The 15,711-nt window shown below is 49.3% G+C and overlaps 1 long non-coding RNA gene across 1 annotated transcript in view; it reads right to left on the bottom strand.

The window, feature by feature from the left end:
- LOC118880144 overlaps positions 1 to 15,711 on the bottom strand; it is a 103,579-nt gene that overhangs the window by 71,251 nt on the left and 16,617 nt on the right. The gene's annotated exons all lie outside the window — the stretch shown is intronic.

The raw sequence follows: 15,711 nt of genomic DNA, 5'->3' as shown, positions 1-15,711 counted from the left end.
TTTCTTCTAGCGCCACACTTTATCTCCATGATACTACTGCTAAGATGATTTGTAATACCAGAAGGCTGTGTCTTTATCCATAAAACCCTTGACACCCATAATTTCTTTTTATTCCCGTAACATTTTGGTGGGGCAGAGTCATCTATGGTAGATGCTCAAATAGGAGTTGCTCTGATCTTCCTTTCTTCAGCTTTCCAAGGCTGAGTGAGTCTCAGCTTATGGGAGGGTGTTGCCTAAAGTGGCAGGTTACCTGCTGGCCAGGCTGTGCGGGGATGCCTGACCCCAATCCTAATTCACCACCGTTCGACAGATGTCTCAGAGACGGGCCTCTTTCTAGGGAGGTGTCCTATAAAATGCGGGTCACAACTCACATCCGTTTAGTGGGTCATGAGCAGTATTTTGTAAACAAAGCAGAAGAGAATAAAACAGGATGGAATGGAATAGAAGCTCCCAGACTGGATTGTACATGGAAAGGCAGGTATGCTTTCATGAAACTTGTCTTTTAAGGGGTGTGTGTGTGTTGTGTGCGTGTTTGTACATGTGAATACTGCATCTCCTTGTATATTTCTTCCATAATTCACAGTCAAAAAGTCTGAAAACCCACTGTTCTAAAGTATCAAACTCCCAGAGATATTCTGGATTTAATTTTAACTGAAAATCATCTTCCATCTCTGTTTGGGATGTCCTGATAGTGTCCTGAGCAAACTACTGTCCCCAGTAAGTAACAAAATGATATATAGCGACAACAATTACAATAATGATCGCAGCTCATGTCTATTAAACTGTATACACTGCCAGGCACTGTGTGAATGCTTTACCTGTATTATTAATGCCTTTATGCCTGTAACTACCCTGTAAGATACTCACTAGCTGGTACCACGTATGACCAACTGAAAGCACAGTGAAGTTAAACAACATGCCCAAAGACCCACAGCTAGTTGGGGACAAAGCCTGGACTTGACCTCAGGAAGCCCAGCTCCAGAGCTGCACTCACAACCATCACACACAACTTCTCACAGCAAACCCTCCCCAAGACTCATCTGTATCTTCAGCTAAACTCAGTCTATTAAAATTACATTTTTTGGCAAACACTTCCAATTGCCTTGAATAGTTAACAGCGGCAGTTGCTTTGGAAATGGCAAGAGCCTCGTGTTAGAAGCAGGTGTACCTGTTCATTCACCAAAGATGAGGAAGGGAAAATGTCACCTCCAGATTTTGGCTGCAAGACAAGACTCCCTGGTGCCAACTAGGGCAAACCCCTGGTGGCCAGAGAGGAGAGGAAACGTCTTTGACAGGTCTGTGGAGAAGACTTTCATTCTAGAAATAAAGTGCACAGGGGGCTTTGGAACAGAAGGACTCTACATGCACAACATGGAAATTGGTGGCATTTACCAACACAACAGAATCTGATATTTATACCGTGTGACACCTCTTCTTTCTGAAAATCTGCTTCAGCACTACCTTGCCTGTCTGAACACATCGTACTGGACAAAAAGTCGACTAGAAAGACCTGAGTCACCAGAGCAGATGTTGCAAAACTGTGTCCCTGACTTCGTGCAGTTTGCTTCCTAGAAGCCCATGTCAGACCCTCATTCAGCACCTACTGACTCTTAGTTTGTACACAGTTCTAACTAGTCAGCTGGTTTATTCTTTAAATTCACAGCCACGTGGAAGCAAGCAGGCAGTACAGCAGTAAACAGACCTCTGCAAATCTGTTCATAAAGACGACACCCACATTTATTGAGCACTTACTGTATGCCAGTTATACCAAGGGCATTACTTGCATTTTCTCATGTAATACTCACAAAATCCAGTAGGGGGCATGATTAGCCCCCATTTCACAGGCGAGGGACCGGCGCAGAGAATGTTGCCCAGGGACACACAGCCCAGAAGTTCCAAGGCTGGAGTTTGAACCCAGACGACAGGGCTCTAAAACTCACACTTATGACCACTATCGATAGCGTCCCCTCCCATCGTAGGCAAACTGTGAAGAGTGAACACACCAGTGCACAAAGTGCAGAAGGCTGGAACGATTGACTTTTCTGTTTTGTTTGCTGCTGTAGTCCCAGTGCTTCAAGCAGGGCCTGGGACATAGTAAGTGCTCAATTAACATCTGTGAAATGAAATATGGACACACATTTTAGGAGCCCCTAGCACCACCTCTGATATTTCTGTGCCATCGGGAAAATCATCATCATATCCCCTGCTCTCTGCAATCTGACACAAACGACCAAAGTCCACTCAAGAAGAAATACACCACTTGAATACTCTACATTTATTAAAGAAATGTAATTTGTAGTAAAAGGCTTCCCACAAAGAAAACTCCAGTCAAAGATAGTCTCACCAGGGAATTCTAACAAACATTTAAGGACAAAATAATCCCAATTCTGCACAAAGTCTTCCCAAAAAATTGAAAAGGAGGAAACACTACCCAACTCATTCTCTGAGGCCAGCATTACCCTGATACTAACCCAGACAAGGACATTACAAGAAAACTACAGGATGCTACATCTCATAAGCACAAAAATTATAAACAAAATTTTAGCAAACTGAATCCAACAATATATCTAAAAAGGGTAGCACAGACTTCGTCTCAGGAATGCAAAGTTAATTTAACATTTAAAAATCAGTCGAGGGGCTTCCCTGGTGGCGCAGTGGTTGAGAATCAGCCTGTCAATGCAGGGGACACGGGTTCGAGCCCTGGTCTGGGAAGATCCCACATGCCGCGGAGCAACTAGGCCCGTGAGCCACAACTACTGAGCCTGCGCGTCTGGAGCCTGTGCTCCGCAACAAGAGAGGCCGCGATAGTGAGAGGCCCGCACACTGCGATGAAGAGTGGCCCCCGCTTGCCACAACTAGAGAAAGCCCTCGCACAGAAACGAAGACCCAACACAGCCAAAAATAAATAATTAATTAATTAATTAATTAATTTTTAAAAAAAAGGAAGTCAACGGGCCAAAAGTTAAATTCAAATTACTAATAAGTACATGAAAACATGTTCAACCTCACTAGCAACGAAGAGTATGCAAATTCAAATGCGTTCCCATCAGATGTGCAGAAATGTACAAATCTGACTCGATCAGGTGTTGACAAGGCGGAGAGCTCACACAGCGCATGCAGGAGTGTAAACTAGTCCAGCTGGGAGAGAGCAGTTGGGAACACCTGCTAAACCCGAAGTGTGCGTGTTGTCCCACCCCAGTAATTTCAGCCGGACTCAGCCATGTCTATGGTGCTGACTCTGCACCAGGCACGTCCCAGCTATTAACCCTCAGAACCACTGGAGCTGTGTGCTCCGGGAGAAGGCATAAGAACACCTATCACACAAAATGGAAAAACCCAACAGGGAGATGAATAAGGGAAACTCATCAACCCAAACACATCTCCAAAACATAAGGCAGAGTGAGGAGAGCAACATGAGGAATCATGTGCCCAGTGTGATATATTTATGAAAAAAAATCTACATTAAAAAACACCATATACGTCCTAAGGAGATAGATGGATGGTTCTAGAGATATAGGTCCATAGAGATATATAAAACTACATTTTAAAACTTGGAAGGATACACAATATCCTGATAATATAATGGATGCTTCTGGGGTGTGGGGTGTGTATTGAAGTGACTCTATAAATTAAAGAGGAATTTAGCTTTATTTATAAGGCTTGATTTATTCTTAAAGGGCAATATGTACAATTGATCTGGTCTCTTCAATAAATCAATGGCCTGGAGGAAAAAGTGTTTCCAACTAAAAGAGACCAAAAAGACACGGCAGCCAATGTAATACGTGAAGCTTGATTGGTTTAATATTTTTTTAAGGATAAAAAAATATCCTAGGAATAACAAAGAATTTTTTAATATGGGCTGGGTATTAGATAATACTGGGGAATGAATGTGAATTTTTAGGAATGATAATGATACTGTGGTTATGTAGGAAATAATCTTATTTTAAGATGATACGTAATGAAGTAATGAAGAGGCACAATATCTGTATCTTTGAAACAGTTTGCTAAAAATAGATGATAGATTGATTGATAGAGAAATACAATATATAGATAGACAGGCAGACTACCAAATATGACAATTTTTTAAAATAACAGTCTACATGTTGTGTCTGTGAGGGTTCATTATACTATGCTTTCAATTTCTTAGTATGGTTGAAACTTTTCATAAGAAAAAGTTTAAGGAGTTTGGGATTAATATACACACACTACTATATGTAAAATAGATGACCAACTAGGACCTACTGTATAGCACAGGGAACTATACTTAATATTTTGTAATATTTTGTAATAACCTATAAGGGAAAAGAACCTGAAAAAGAATAGATATATACATATATATATAACTGAATCACTTTGCTGTACACCTGAAGTTAACACAACATTGTAAATCAACTGTACTTCCATTTTTAAAAAAAGCTGATAAACAACAACAAGGTCCTACTGCATAGCACAGGGAACTGTATCCCAAAAAAAAGAAAACTGGAAAAAGTTTTAAAAGGCAAGGGCAATGTGTAACTTTCTGAAAGTAAAAAGAATAAAAATAATTAGAAGCAGTAGTTCCCTGGTGGTCTAGTGGTTAGGATTCTGGGCTTTCACGGCCGTGGCCCGGTTCAGTCTCTGGTCTGGGAACTTGCAAGCCACATGGAGTAGCCAAAAAAAGTTAGTTAAAAAAAAAAAAAAAACTGGAAGCAAATACAGTAAAATATTGGCCCTGGGATTCTCTGTGATGGGAACTGCACGTGTGTTATTTTCTCCTTTGCACTTTTCTTATTTTTTAAAATATTTTATTTATTTATCTATTTTGGCTGCGTTGGGTCGTAATTGCGGCACGCGGGATCTTTGTCTCAGCGTGCGGGCTTCTCTCTAGTTGTGGCAGGCGGGTTTTCTCTCTCTAGTTGTAGCTCATGGGCTCTGTAGTCTGCGGCACATGGGCTCTCCAGTTGAGGTGCTCAAGCTCAGTAGTTGTGGCATGTGGGCTTAGTTGCCCCGCAGCACGTGGGATCTTAGTTCCCTGACCAGGGATCAAACCTGCATCCCCTGCATTGAAAGGCGGATACTTTACCACTGGACCACCAGGGAAGTCCCTGTACTTTACTTTAAAAAAAAAAAAAAAAAGAAAGAAAGCTCCCAAAATAATAAATAAATAAATAAATAACACTGAGAATGTTGAATTCCTGGGATGGCCACCATCTCACTATTTTTCCACCACTAACTGCCCAGAAGAGGTCGCAGAAAGGAAGCACTGAGTTTCCAGAGATGCCTGAGATGACACACGGGAAGGAATTCATTCATCTACTCCACTTCCGACTCCATCCAGGAAAGCAGATTTTCATGGCCGTGATGGCACTGGGATTGGAGACACAGAGGCAGAGGGAACACACTCCAAAAGGGATTCCGCCGAGTATCTCTTCTTTCATAGCAAGACTGTTGGTGGCTTTCGTCCAAACCTTATCTGAAAGTGTGCATGTCGTGAAATGAACATTTTCACAGCAAGCTATAGACTATGAACTTGAGATATTCTAGAACTTACTTCTCAGTTTCAAATTATGACCTGGACAGACCTTTGTCCTGGTGCAGAAGGATGTCTTTCACTTGAGCAAAGTCAAAAATAAAAGGTTTAAAGGCGACAAGAGAGAGTCCGGCTCACCGTGACAAAGGACTCGAATTCCATAATGGAAACACAGCTTGTCCCAAGTCACCGGCCTCAGCTGCTGAGATGAGGCCCCTCGGCCGAGTTTAATTCCTCTGCGTCCATGTGGTTTACATCCCGTGACAAGCACGTACAGAGCATTCGGCCATGAACCTGAGCGCCCGAAACATTCTCCTGGAGCGTCTTGACCGCGTTCCTTCTAGAGGGAGAAAGAGCGCTCCAGATGACAGCATGGGCTCGGATCACAACGTGACAGCCGATTGGGATTCGATTTGATAGACTGTGCTGTTTGCTTGACTTCTTCACATTCGTCACACACTGCCCCAGCTAATTGTCACTTCCCAAGGGCTTATAGATTTCTTTCACAGGATTTCTGCAACATTTCCAGACCAGGACCATGTTGACATGAACACATTGCTTATTCATGATGCTTTGATCGTCTCCTGTGAGTTTCTTTGCGAGAGGTATGAAAACACCAGCTCCCTAAGTCATCTTAACAGGCGACTGTTTCCCCAGGCTCAGCCTGAGAGTGAGTCAGACACAAACGCCTTCCTGGCAAGAAGCACACGCTGGTCAGACGGCACTGGGCAGTCGTGCAGGGGAGTCCACGGAGGAACCCACCCAGCCTGGGCTGCATTCAGTTCCCTTCTGGCCTCTTCTCTCAACTCTGACTAAACTGAAGCATCGTTACCCCAGCAGCTTAGGTTCTGTACTGGGTGCAAGCAACAGAAAAGGAACCAAACTGTGGCCGACTTCATCAACAAGAGAGTTCATGGGGAGGACGTGGAAACACACAGGAAAAGAAAAACTGGAAGATAGGCTACAGGGAGGTATTGTACAACACGGGGAATATAGTCAATATTTTGTAATAACTGTAAATGGAGTGTAACCTTTAAAAATTGCATTTAAAGAAAAAAGAAAGGTTGGAGAACCAGACTCAGAAAGCAGAGGGCTGCCCCAGAGTTTTGGAACTGCTCGGAAGTTCCTCTCCCCCAACCTGGGAACTTGCCATTGAAATAAATATTCCCCAACTGCTGACTTTTTCCCTTACTTCACTCCACAAAGATTCAGAGTTCCAAACGAAAGCACCCAATTGGTCAAGCTTACATATCCAACCTCCCCCTACCTCGATACCAGGGTGGGAAAACAGAAAAATCTTGTAGGAAGAGCCTCTGGAAAACGCTGGTTTCTCCAGTGAGTGGGTGAGGTACGTAGATAACCAATTGAATAAAGCTGTACACAAAAGGGGAAGAGAGGAGATGCAGTGGGAACCAAGGCCCTTTAGGAGGAGAGGTCAGATGCTGGGCAGGGATGCAGGGATACAGCTCTGGCCCTTTAGGAGGAGATGTTAGATGCTGGGCAGGGATGCAGGGATACAGCTCTGGAGCATCATTTCTGTGGTCCTGTGTGAACCAGCCCCAACCCACCCAGCCGTTTGCAAGCAGCTCCCTGTCTATCTTGGCGTCTCCGGGCGTTTCAGGGAAGTTTCAACCCTGCAGGCCAAAGAGACTTTTGGTGTGGCTGGGTCCCCCTGGGGGCATTCCCAAGCTTATTGGCTGGGACCCCAGCTAGAGGTGGGGGAGTGTCTCTGGGTGCAGAGGGCAGGGGAATCGGGCCCTGCAGGGAGGAGGAGCTGGCCCCCTGGCTGGCCATCGTTGCTGGACTCCAGGTCGGTGCCCCAGCTTGGGTGCGGGGCTACGCCTGGTTCTGTCACAGGGACCCCCAGCCATCGGGGAAGGAATGAGCCTCCTCCAGCTGCCTTCTGTGGCTGGATTGGGACCTGGGTCCCCATCTTCTGTTGGGTGAGGAACATAAAGTGCCCTGCTGTTATCTTGTTCCTCAGTCCTGGGGTCCCTAACCAGCTCCCCTTTCTCCTCCCAACTTTCAGAGCTCTGCTGTGGTTGCCTCTGGCTTTACCTGCAGGGTTGATAGTTGTACTTAGTGGGGAGGGTCTACATCACCTTGTGTGGACCCAAAGTTGGATAATTTTGAAAAACCTCTCCGTGCTTGTATATACTTAGATTTTTAAATCAGTAAACACCTGTCTTTCTGATAAGCAAAAACAAGAGGGTAGGGGCTTCCCTGGTGGCACAGTGGTTAAGAATCCGCCTGCCAACGCACGGGACACGGGTTCAGGCCCTGGTCCGGGAAGATCCCACATGCCGCGGAGCAACTAAGCCCGTGCACCACAACTATTGAGCCTGTGCTCTAGAGCCCACGAGCCACAACTACCGAGCCCGCGTGCCGCAACTACTGAGCCTGCATGCCTAGAGCCCGTGCTCCGCAACAAGAGAGGCCACCACGATGAGAAGCCCGCGCACCGCAACGAAGAGTGGCCCCTACTCACCGCAACTAGAGAAAGCCCGTGCGCAGCAACGAAGACCCGACGCAGCCAAAAATAAATAAATAAAATAAATAAATTTATTTTAAAAAAAGGGTAAAAACAAACATTTCCTAGCAACCTACAATAGACTGTAAATAAACATTTTGTGACTCATTAAAAAAAAAAAATCTTTCCTCCTCTAAATTCAGTGCCAACCCACCATCACTAGGATACCTATGATGCTTCAGAAACAAGCATTTGTTAGAAATCCTAGTCGACCGATGACTGTTTCAGAGCTTGCTCACTTCTCACTCAGAAGGTTTAACCAAAAGGGCCCTGAGAGTCATCGATCCGAACATTTCACAGGCCAGGGAACTAAGGGGCAGAGCCTACACCCAGCCTCAGGGCCAAGCCCCAGGCCCACCAGCCCCAGCGGGACTCTGCCAGCATCACTGCTCAGCCCCGAGAAGCCCAGAAACATCAGGGCTTCCTGGACTCCCCCTCCTCCTCTCATCCGATGAGCATCTGCGCCGACTTCTCCCAGGGTTCCAATGTCACTGCTTGGCTTTCACAGAGCTGCTGTGTCCTCTCGGGCTCACGGTGGTGTCGCTCCCTCCGTCTCTCTGGGCTGCAGCCTGTGACATACGATACATCGCGGGGCTGTCTTCCTAGCCCGTTCACCTTTCACTCCACAGGGCCCAGGGCGCTTTATCTATCATCAGTGGTCCTTCCGGCCCTCGGCTGGAAGACGCTGCCTGCCGGATACAGGCCGCAGGTAGAACTTGCAGGTATTAACCGTGCTGGCGACGAAGGCACCCCCTACAGAAGGCACTGACGGCAGTGCGAGGGCTGAGGGAAGCCCAGGAGGTTCACAGAGCCTTGACTTAGGCGGCCCTTCGACTGCAGCTGCAATCTGATCTCCAACAGCTCTCGTCCAGCCCCGGCACCACACGCGATAGAACGCTGTGAATTCTTGCCTGAAATACTGTTAACTGCACACTTTACGAAGGGCGGACGCCTGGCAAGCAGGACACAGGAGCCGTGTTCAGCCACTGCCTGTGTAGGAGATGCTCTGATTGTCAAGTTCTCTGTCATGCAGGGAACTCCGAGACGACTCCAGACGGAAGGAAGGCTCCTTGAGTAGAAGGTCGGGGAAAACGGGGATTGGATGCCGTTTTGTACCCGAGGCCCGTCCAGTGCGTCCTCTGAGAAGCCATCTGCCGGGTAGTTCAGGCCGTGGGACCTGCGGTGATCTGGGTGCTCACAGGGACAGTTTGAGAGGGCGGGGCCCGGGACACGTCACACTGCACAGCTGGCCCGGTGCACTGTCACATCTCTGGGCCAGAGAAGAGGCCTGCAGACAGGGCATCTGCTGGGGATGGATGGCCTGTGGGTGTATCCAGGATGGGAGCTGAGTCACCTGTGGGCCCCACAGACTTCACAAGAACTGGCCGGCGAGGCTTGTGTGTGCCCCCAGGCATGTTCCGGAAGGCCAGGGAAAGACTTTCTTTCCACATCCCCACTTAAATAACTCTTTAAAAATTATATTGGCATTTTCATCAGGTGCCACCTTTTTTCTCATTCTTTTCCATCTACTTGGTTTGGGCAAACCCTGGGGTCAAGGTGGGCAGGTCACGGTGCGTGAGCTACTCTCTTCTGTATGAATCCCTGATCCAAACGGTGTGACCGGGTCTCAGCGAAGGAAAGCAGCCCTGGGTCAGGGTCCCCAAGACCACCCCCGGGGGCAGACACTCGCTGGCGGGAATCACAGGACTCAGGACACGGTCGTGCCTGGGACTCTGATTTATGACAGCAAAGGGAAAGGGCACAGGGGCGGGATCTAGGGGACCAGGAGCAAGTGTCCAGAATCTTCTCCTGGGGAGTCAGGCAGGACAAACTTAATTCCCCCGGCATCGAACTGTGACAGCCCGTGGAGACCAAGCGCCCAGGGTTCGCTGGGAGCTGGTCACGTCAGCACCTCTGCCTGGGAGGGACCAGAATCCCAGACGCCCGGGGGGAAGGCAGCTGTCCACAGCAATGAAATCGCTTGTGCAAACAGTCTGGACGCAGCAAGCCACCCTGGTCAGTTGGGGAGCAGTGGGAACCCTCTGGAAATCCCAGATCCCAGACGCCGGGCAAGGGCCAGCCTGGCTGGCAGACTTGGCACAGATGGCAGCCTCAGGCCCCGCGTTGGGAGCCCTCCTTCTGCCCACGCGTGGCTCCCAGAGCAGAGCGTGTTTCAGCCTCCGCCTCGCCTGCAGGCCAAGCCCACGTGCCGGGCAGGGTGAGGAGACACGGACCCCGATCAGTGGACAGCATCGTTGGCTCAGCCAACCCAGAACCAGCTCTGGCCAGACGGGGGCCCTGTCCACGTCCGTCTTCCATGCAGTTGTTAATAAAAGCACATTCTTATTTTAAGCGCCGACTGTCATCTTGTTTTCTACAACAGCTAGACGGCAGGTGTCTCTAGGCAGAAGACATGCTCTCCAGCTCACTGCAGGCCCCGCCTCGCCCGGCGATCACGGCCAGCCCTGCTCAGCTCTCGTGTTTCCCCTCGGCATCCAGAGACTCTGACCCCCAGCCCCACTTCAACCACACGGGAGATTCTCTGTCTGTCTGTCTGTCTGTCTGTCTCTCTCTCTCTGTCTCTCTCTGTTTCTCTCTCTCTGTCTCTCTCTATCTCTGTCTCTCTGTCTCCCTCTGTTTCTCTCTGTCTCTCTCTGTCTCTGTCTCTCTCACTCTGTCTCCCTCTGTTTCTCTCTGTCTCTCTGTCTTTGTCTCTCTCTGTTTCTCTCTCTCTCTGTCTCTCTCTGTTTCTCTCTCTCTCTGTCTCTTTTATTCTGTCTCTCTGTCTCTCTCACTCTGTCTCTCTGTCTCTCTCTGTTTCCCTCTCTCTCTCTCTGTTTCTCTCTGTCTCTCTGTCTCCCTCTGTTTCTCTCTCTCTCTCTCTGTCTCTGTCTCTCTCTGTTTCTCTCTCTCTCTCTCTCTGTCTCTCTCTGTCTCTCTGTCTCCCTCTCTGTTTCTCTCTGTCTCCCTCTCTGTTTCTCTCTCTCTCTCTCTCTCTCTGTTTCCCTCTCTCTCTGTCTCTCTGTCTCTCTCTCTGTCTCTCTCACTCTGTCTCTCTGTCTCGCTCTGTCTCTGTCTCTCTGTCTCTCTCTCTCTCTGTTTCTCTCCCTCCCTCCCTCTCACCCTCTCTCTCTCTCCTGGAGTCATTCACTCTACCCCAAAACCTAACTGCACTTTGGAAGAAGCAGGAGAACAGCGGCTTCCCCTGGGTACATCATGAAAAACATGGTGTTTTTAAAATAATGTTTAAGCAGGACATTTTAGCAGGACAACTGAGACCTGATGCAAAGACTTGAAAGGAAGCGTGTGAGTGTAGGATCCGGAGAAACACGGGGAAGCCTGTCAAAGAGTGGCCGCACTGTTCATGGCTGAGCTCCCCCAGTGCCCAGCAGGGCCAGCCTCGGCCCAGGCTCGCTGCGGGTCCTTCACGCCATCCGGCTACCTCCGGGCCCGAAGCTCGGGCACCTCCCCTTTCCCCCCTCCCACCAGCCCAGAACTAGCCACTTGGTCCCTGATCATCACAGGAACCTCTAACAGAGCTCTGGTCCACCTGCTCCAACCTGCTTACACGCCGTGAGCGAGCTGACAAAAGGCCATTCACCCCACTGGCCCCTCGCCTTCCCCTCCTGTACGATTTCCAGCTCCCCGTGCGGGCAAAGACGATCCTGTGAGTTTCTGATCAACAAGGAGACATTTCTGATCTGTAGGCAGGTTGTATCTGTCAGGATCCAGGACAAGACAGACGCCCCGCTTTGGGAGTAACGGAGAGAATTTATGGGGGGACGGAGGCAGCAACGTGGGTGGGCTCGGGGCCAGGAAGGAGGACGCAGCCCCAGGGTAACAGCATTTCCGCTGTTACCACCCGGGCTCGGGGGCCAGTGGGGCAGCTGTAAATACCCCAGCCTCTCCATCCTCCATCGGCCAAACCCAGAGGTCAAGAGAACCAGAGGATGGAGACTCCCAGGGCAAAGGGCAGAATAGGAAGGCGGAGAGGGTGGGTCTGGGACACACCCGGAGGACACCCGGCTCAGAGCTGTCCTGTCCAGATACTAAGACAGGGTCCTGCAGAGAGAGCCCTCCCCCTGCGCTTCTGCTGTCTTCGCGATGTCTGAAGGCGCCGCAGCCTGACCGTGAATACAGCAGGGCACCCGGAGGCTGCGCGCTTGGAGCCCGGGCCCCCCTTCCCGGGAGTGGCTGCCGCCAGACTCGCCCCGCCTCCTTCAGGCCGTGTTGCAAGGCTCTGCCTGCAGCTGGACCCGACCATTGCACCTGTCGAGTCTGCACTTGAACTTCTGAAACGCTTTGTACTTGGCAACACAGCCCCGTGTATATCCTCTGATTTGAAGTGAGAAAAACGAATGCTCGCGCCCTCTCCCTAAAGAAATAGGTAAGTGAGTCACCCCTGAAGGGCAGCCTCACAGGAATCTCCTGACACGCTGCATCGAGGTCCCCCCTCCACCCCCCGCCCCGCTGCTACAGCTCCTGGTGCCCCCAGCCCGCTCCAGGGCCGCGTGACTCTGCCCCACTTGGAGCACACTTCCTTCCTGCCGCTCAGGCCGCCAAGACAGTCTTTCCTCCAACTCAGGACCACGCCTTCTTGGAGGTCAAAGACTGTTAAGGTGTCCTAGAAGAGGAAAACTCAATGATTAATAAACACCTAGAGTCAGGGAGCTATAAATTAAATGACTAACGTAAACAAACTCCGATGATGAAATACGCCATACACGTGCTAGACGACATGATGCTTCTCACACAGCAGATTTGAAAACGACATGAAAGAATGATAACACTCAGTGCTGGTGAGTATATAAGGAATAGGAAACTCCATCTATAACCGGTAGGAAGGTCAATTCCTAGCGTCTTTTTGGAAAACCATCTGTCAGAGGCACAATTTAAGAGAATATAAACATATTCTGACCCATAAATTCCTAGAAATGGATTCTTTAAAATAAAAATCATAAGAATACAGCCACAGGATCTTTATGATAGCACTGTAGAGGCAAAAACATGGAATGTCTTTTAACATAACAGTTGAATAAAATTGTGGTCTATAGACAACGTTCTATTTCCATGATATCTCCGTAAAGCTGGGGGAAAATTTTAATTGTGGTGTATCCATACCATGGATTACCATAAAGCAAATTCAAAATAATGAATTAGAAATGTATATATTGGCCTGAAAAATGTTCAAGACACACTTTTGAGTAAAACAAGTTATAGAAATAGATACACACAGGGCACGTTTCCATTTTTACTAAACCAACGGACAAAACACAAAAAGGCCTAAAGGTGGGCATAGAGGCATTTGTGCTGGATTCTACAGAGGGGAGAAAGGTGTGGAGGAGCCACCTTGGTTACCTGGGCAGGGGGAGAGTGATGTGAGAAATCTGGAGAGGAGAGCTAAGGAAAAATAAAACTAATAAATACAGGAAGTACCGTTTTTCATGCACAGTGGCAGGCCTCTCCCTGTGGTGATGGGCACAGGCTTCAAACTTCTGCCAGCGTGACCGTCAGAGCCATTAGTCCGCCCGGACGAGCTGGGTGCGGAGGCCCCTGTGTGAACACCCCTGCCCCCTAGATGCCCCATCCTCCTGCTCTAGACAAAGGTGTTTGCTCCCTCACTCTGGACCGGCAGGAAGCTTCCTGCCCAGTAGGAGGGTGAAGCAGGGGGAGGCACCCACTCCACAAACATCTTGCATTTTTAAAGGAACCTACAGACCGGGTGCTCTGTGTCCGTGAGCAAAGGATGTCTCCTGTTACAGACTCTGGTACTCTGTCTGCACAGGGCTCACAGGCCAGGAGGGGAGCCGTCCAAGGTATCCTGTTGCAGACCCAGACATCAGAGAGGAACCCCCCCCCATACACACACACAAGCACACTTTCTCTGGCTCTCTGTCTCTCCCTGCATCTCTGGCTTCCCCCCTTCTCCTCCTTCCTCCATCCCCGCTCCCTCTCTCTCCCTCTTCCTCCCCTCCTTCCCTCACCTCTCCACACCCTCCTCCGTTCCCTCCCCATCTCTCTCCTTCCTCCTCCTCCCCCTCCTCCCTCCTCTTTTCCCTCCTCCTCCTCCCCCTTCTTCTCTCTCTCTCTCCCTCTCCCTCTCTCCCCATTTGTCTCCCTCCCCTCACTGCCTTCTCTGGCTCTTGCCACCTGCAAGAGGACTCACGACTCAGGCTGGTATAGAATCACCTGAATAACAACCACAACAGCACTTACTCACACCCTTGTCCTCCAACCCGTCTGCAAGATGCATACTACTGTTAAACCCATTCCTCATCCAAGGAAACTGAGGCACAGAAAAATCCACTCAACCAATCAACAAATGTCTACTGAGCTCCTACGATGCACCAGGCGCTATTGCAGGAAGCAGTGACCCAGACAGACAGGGGCTAAGGAACTGCTTACCCCAGTTCACACAGGGCAGAGCTGGGGCTGGCGGGAAGCCGCGAGTGTCCTGAGACCTGGCCAGCACCGAGCCCTGGGGCCCTTTCCCAAGAACAGCGAAGCTCTCCTCTCTTGCATCTCTATGAAGCAGCAAGCAAGGAGCTTGACTGGGCAGGAAAAAGGATCCAAAGAAGGAGACGCAAAGGAAAGGCAGATTTATTTTCCAGCACAGAAGCCACAGAGAGCTCAGTCAAAACCCTCTCCATTGAGGACCGCTTGTATGGACCGCTGGTCCCCGGACACGGTCTCGGCCGCCAGCCTGAAGCTGGGGTGCTGGGACCCCATTCGTCCTCGTGGAGCCCAGCGCATCCCACTGCCAAGATGCTGCATCCCATCTCCTAATTTTTTAGAACCTCCAACCTCATACCTCAGGGCCAATTGTTCCGAGCCCTTCCTGTGGACCACGCCTGGCGCTCAGACCTTACCAGTCTTATTGCATTTAACCCTCACAAACAAATAGCTCCCCCGAGATAAGTGCTACAGCTCCCATCCTGGTTAAACACACGGTGATGGGTAGGTTTATGGAAATTAAAACACAGGCCCACATCCAATAGCTGGTAGGTGATGGAGCCAGGATTTAAGCCCAGGTCTGTCTGCATCCAAATGGCATATCTGTCTTCCCTAGACTACATTTCTTTTCCCTTAGCAAACACTGCCCTAGGACATGAGCTGGGAGTTCCATAAAAGCTCTGGTCACACCAGCTCTAAGCACATGCCAGTTGCTTCTCTCGGCAGAAATGACAAATAGATTTCATCTCACATCAGCTTTCTTTAATGCCTTTATTTAATGGCATCGAGAAGGGTTTGGAGGCTGTGACCAGGCTCAGAAGGAAAGAGTGCCACAGAGAATCAGCAGTATGTGCTACGGGCAAGAGGTTGGGGAGTATTGTATGTGTTGGTTAGGATAACTTAGCTTTCAAAGAGCCATGAGAAGGGCTTCAGGTAGGGTTGGATCAAGTGGCTTGGATGATACTGCTCCGTTTCTTTCCAGGGTCTAGGCTGCCTTCCCCAGGGATGGCTTCAATACCTACTTCTGATCCCAGGCTGGGTGCTAATAGGTCCAGGTGTTTTAAGCAGTCTTATCCGCTGGCAGGAAAAGGAGGATATCTTTATCACAGCATGGCAACCACATTCTCCAAAGCCACTCCGATTGGACTAGCTGAGGCCACGCATAGGGATCTGAAAGTGGCCGGAGAGACAGAATGCACCCACCACCGGCAAGGTCACA

This window comes from Balaenoptera musculus, chromosome 14 (assembly GCF_009873245.2).
Source record: "Balaenoptera musculus isolate JJ_BM4_2016_0621 chromosome 14, mBalMus1.pri.v3, whole genome shotgun sequence".
Lineage (NCBI taxonomy): Eukaryota > Metazoa > Chordata > Mammalia > Artiodactyla > Balaenopteridae > Balaenoptera > Balaenoptera musculus.
The sequence above is the reverse complement of the archived record's forward strand: the minus strand, read 5'-3'. Positions and strand labels throughout refer to the sequence as shown.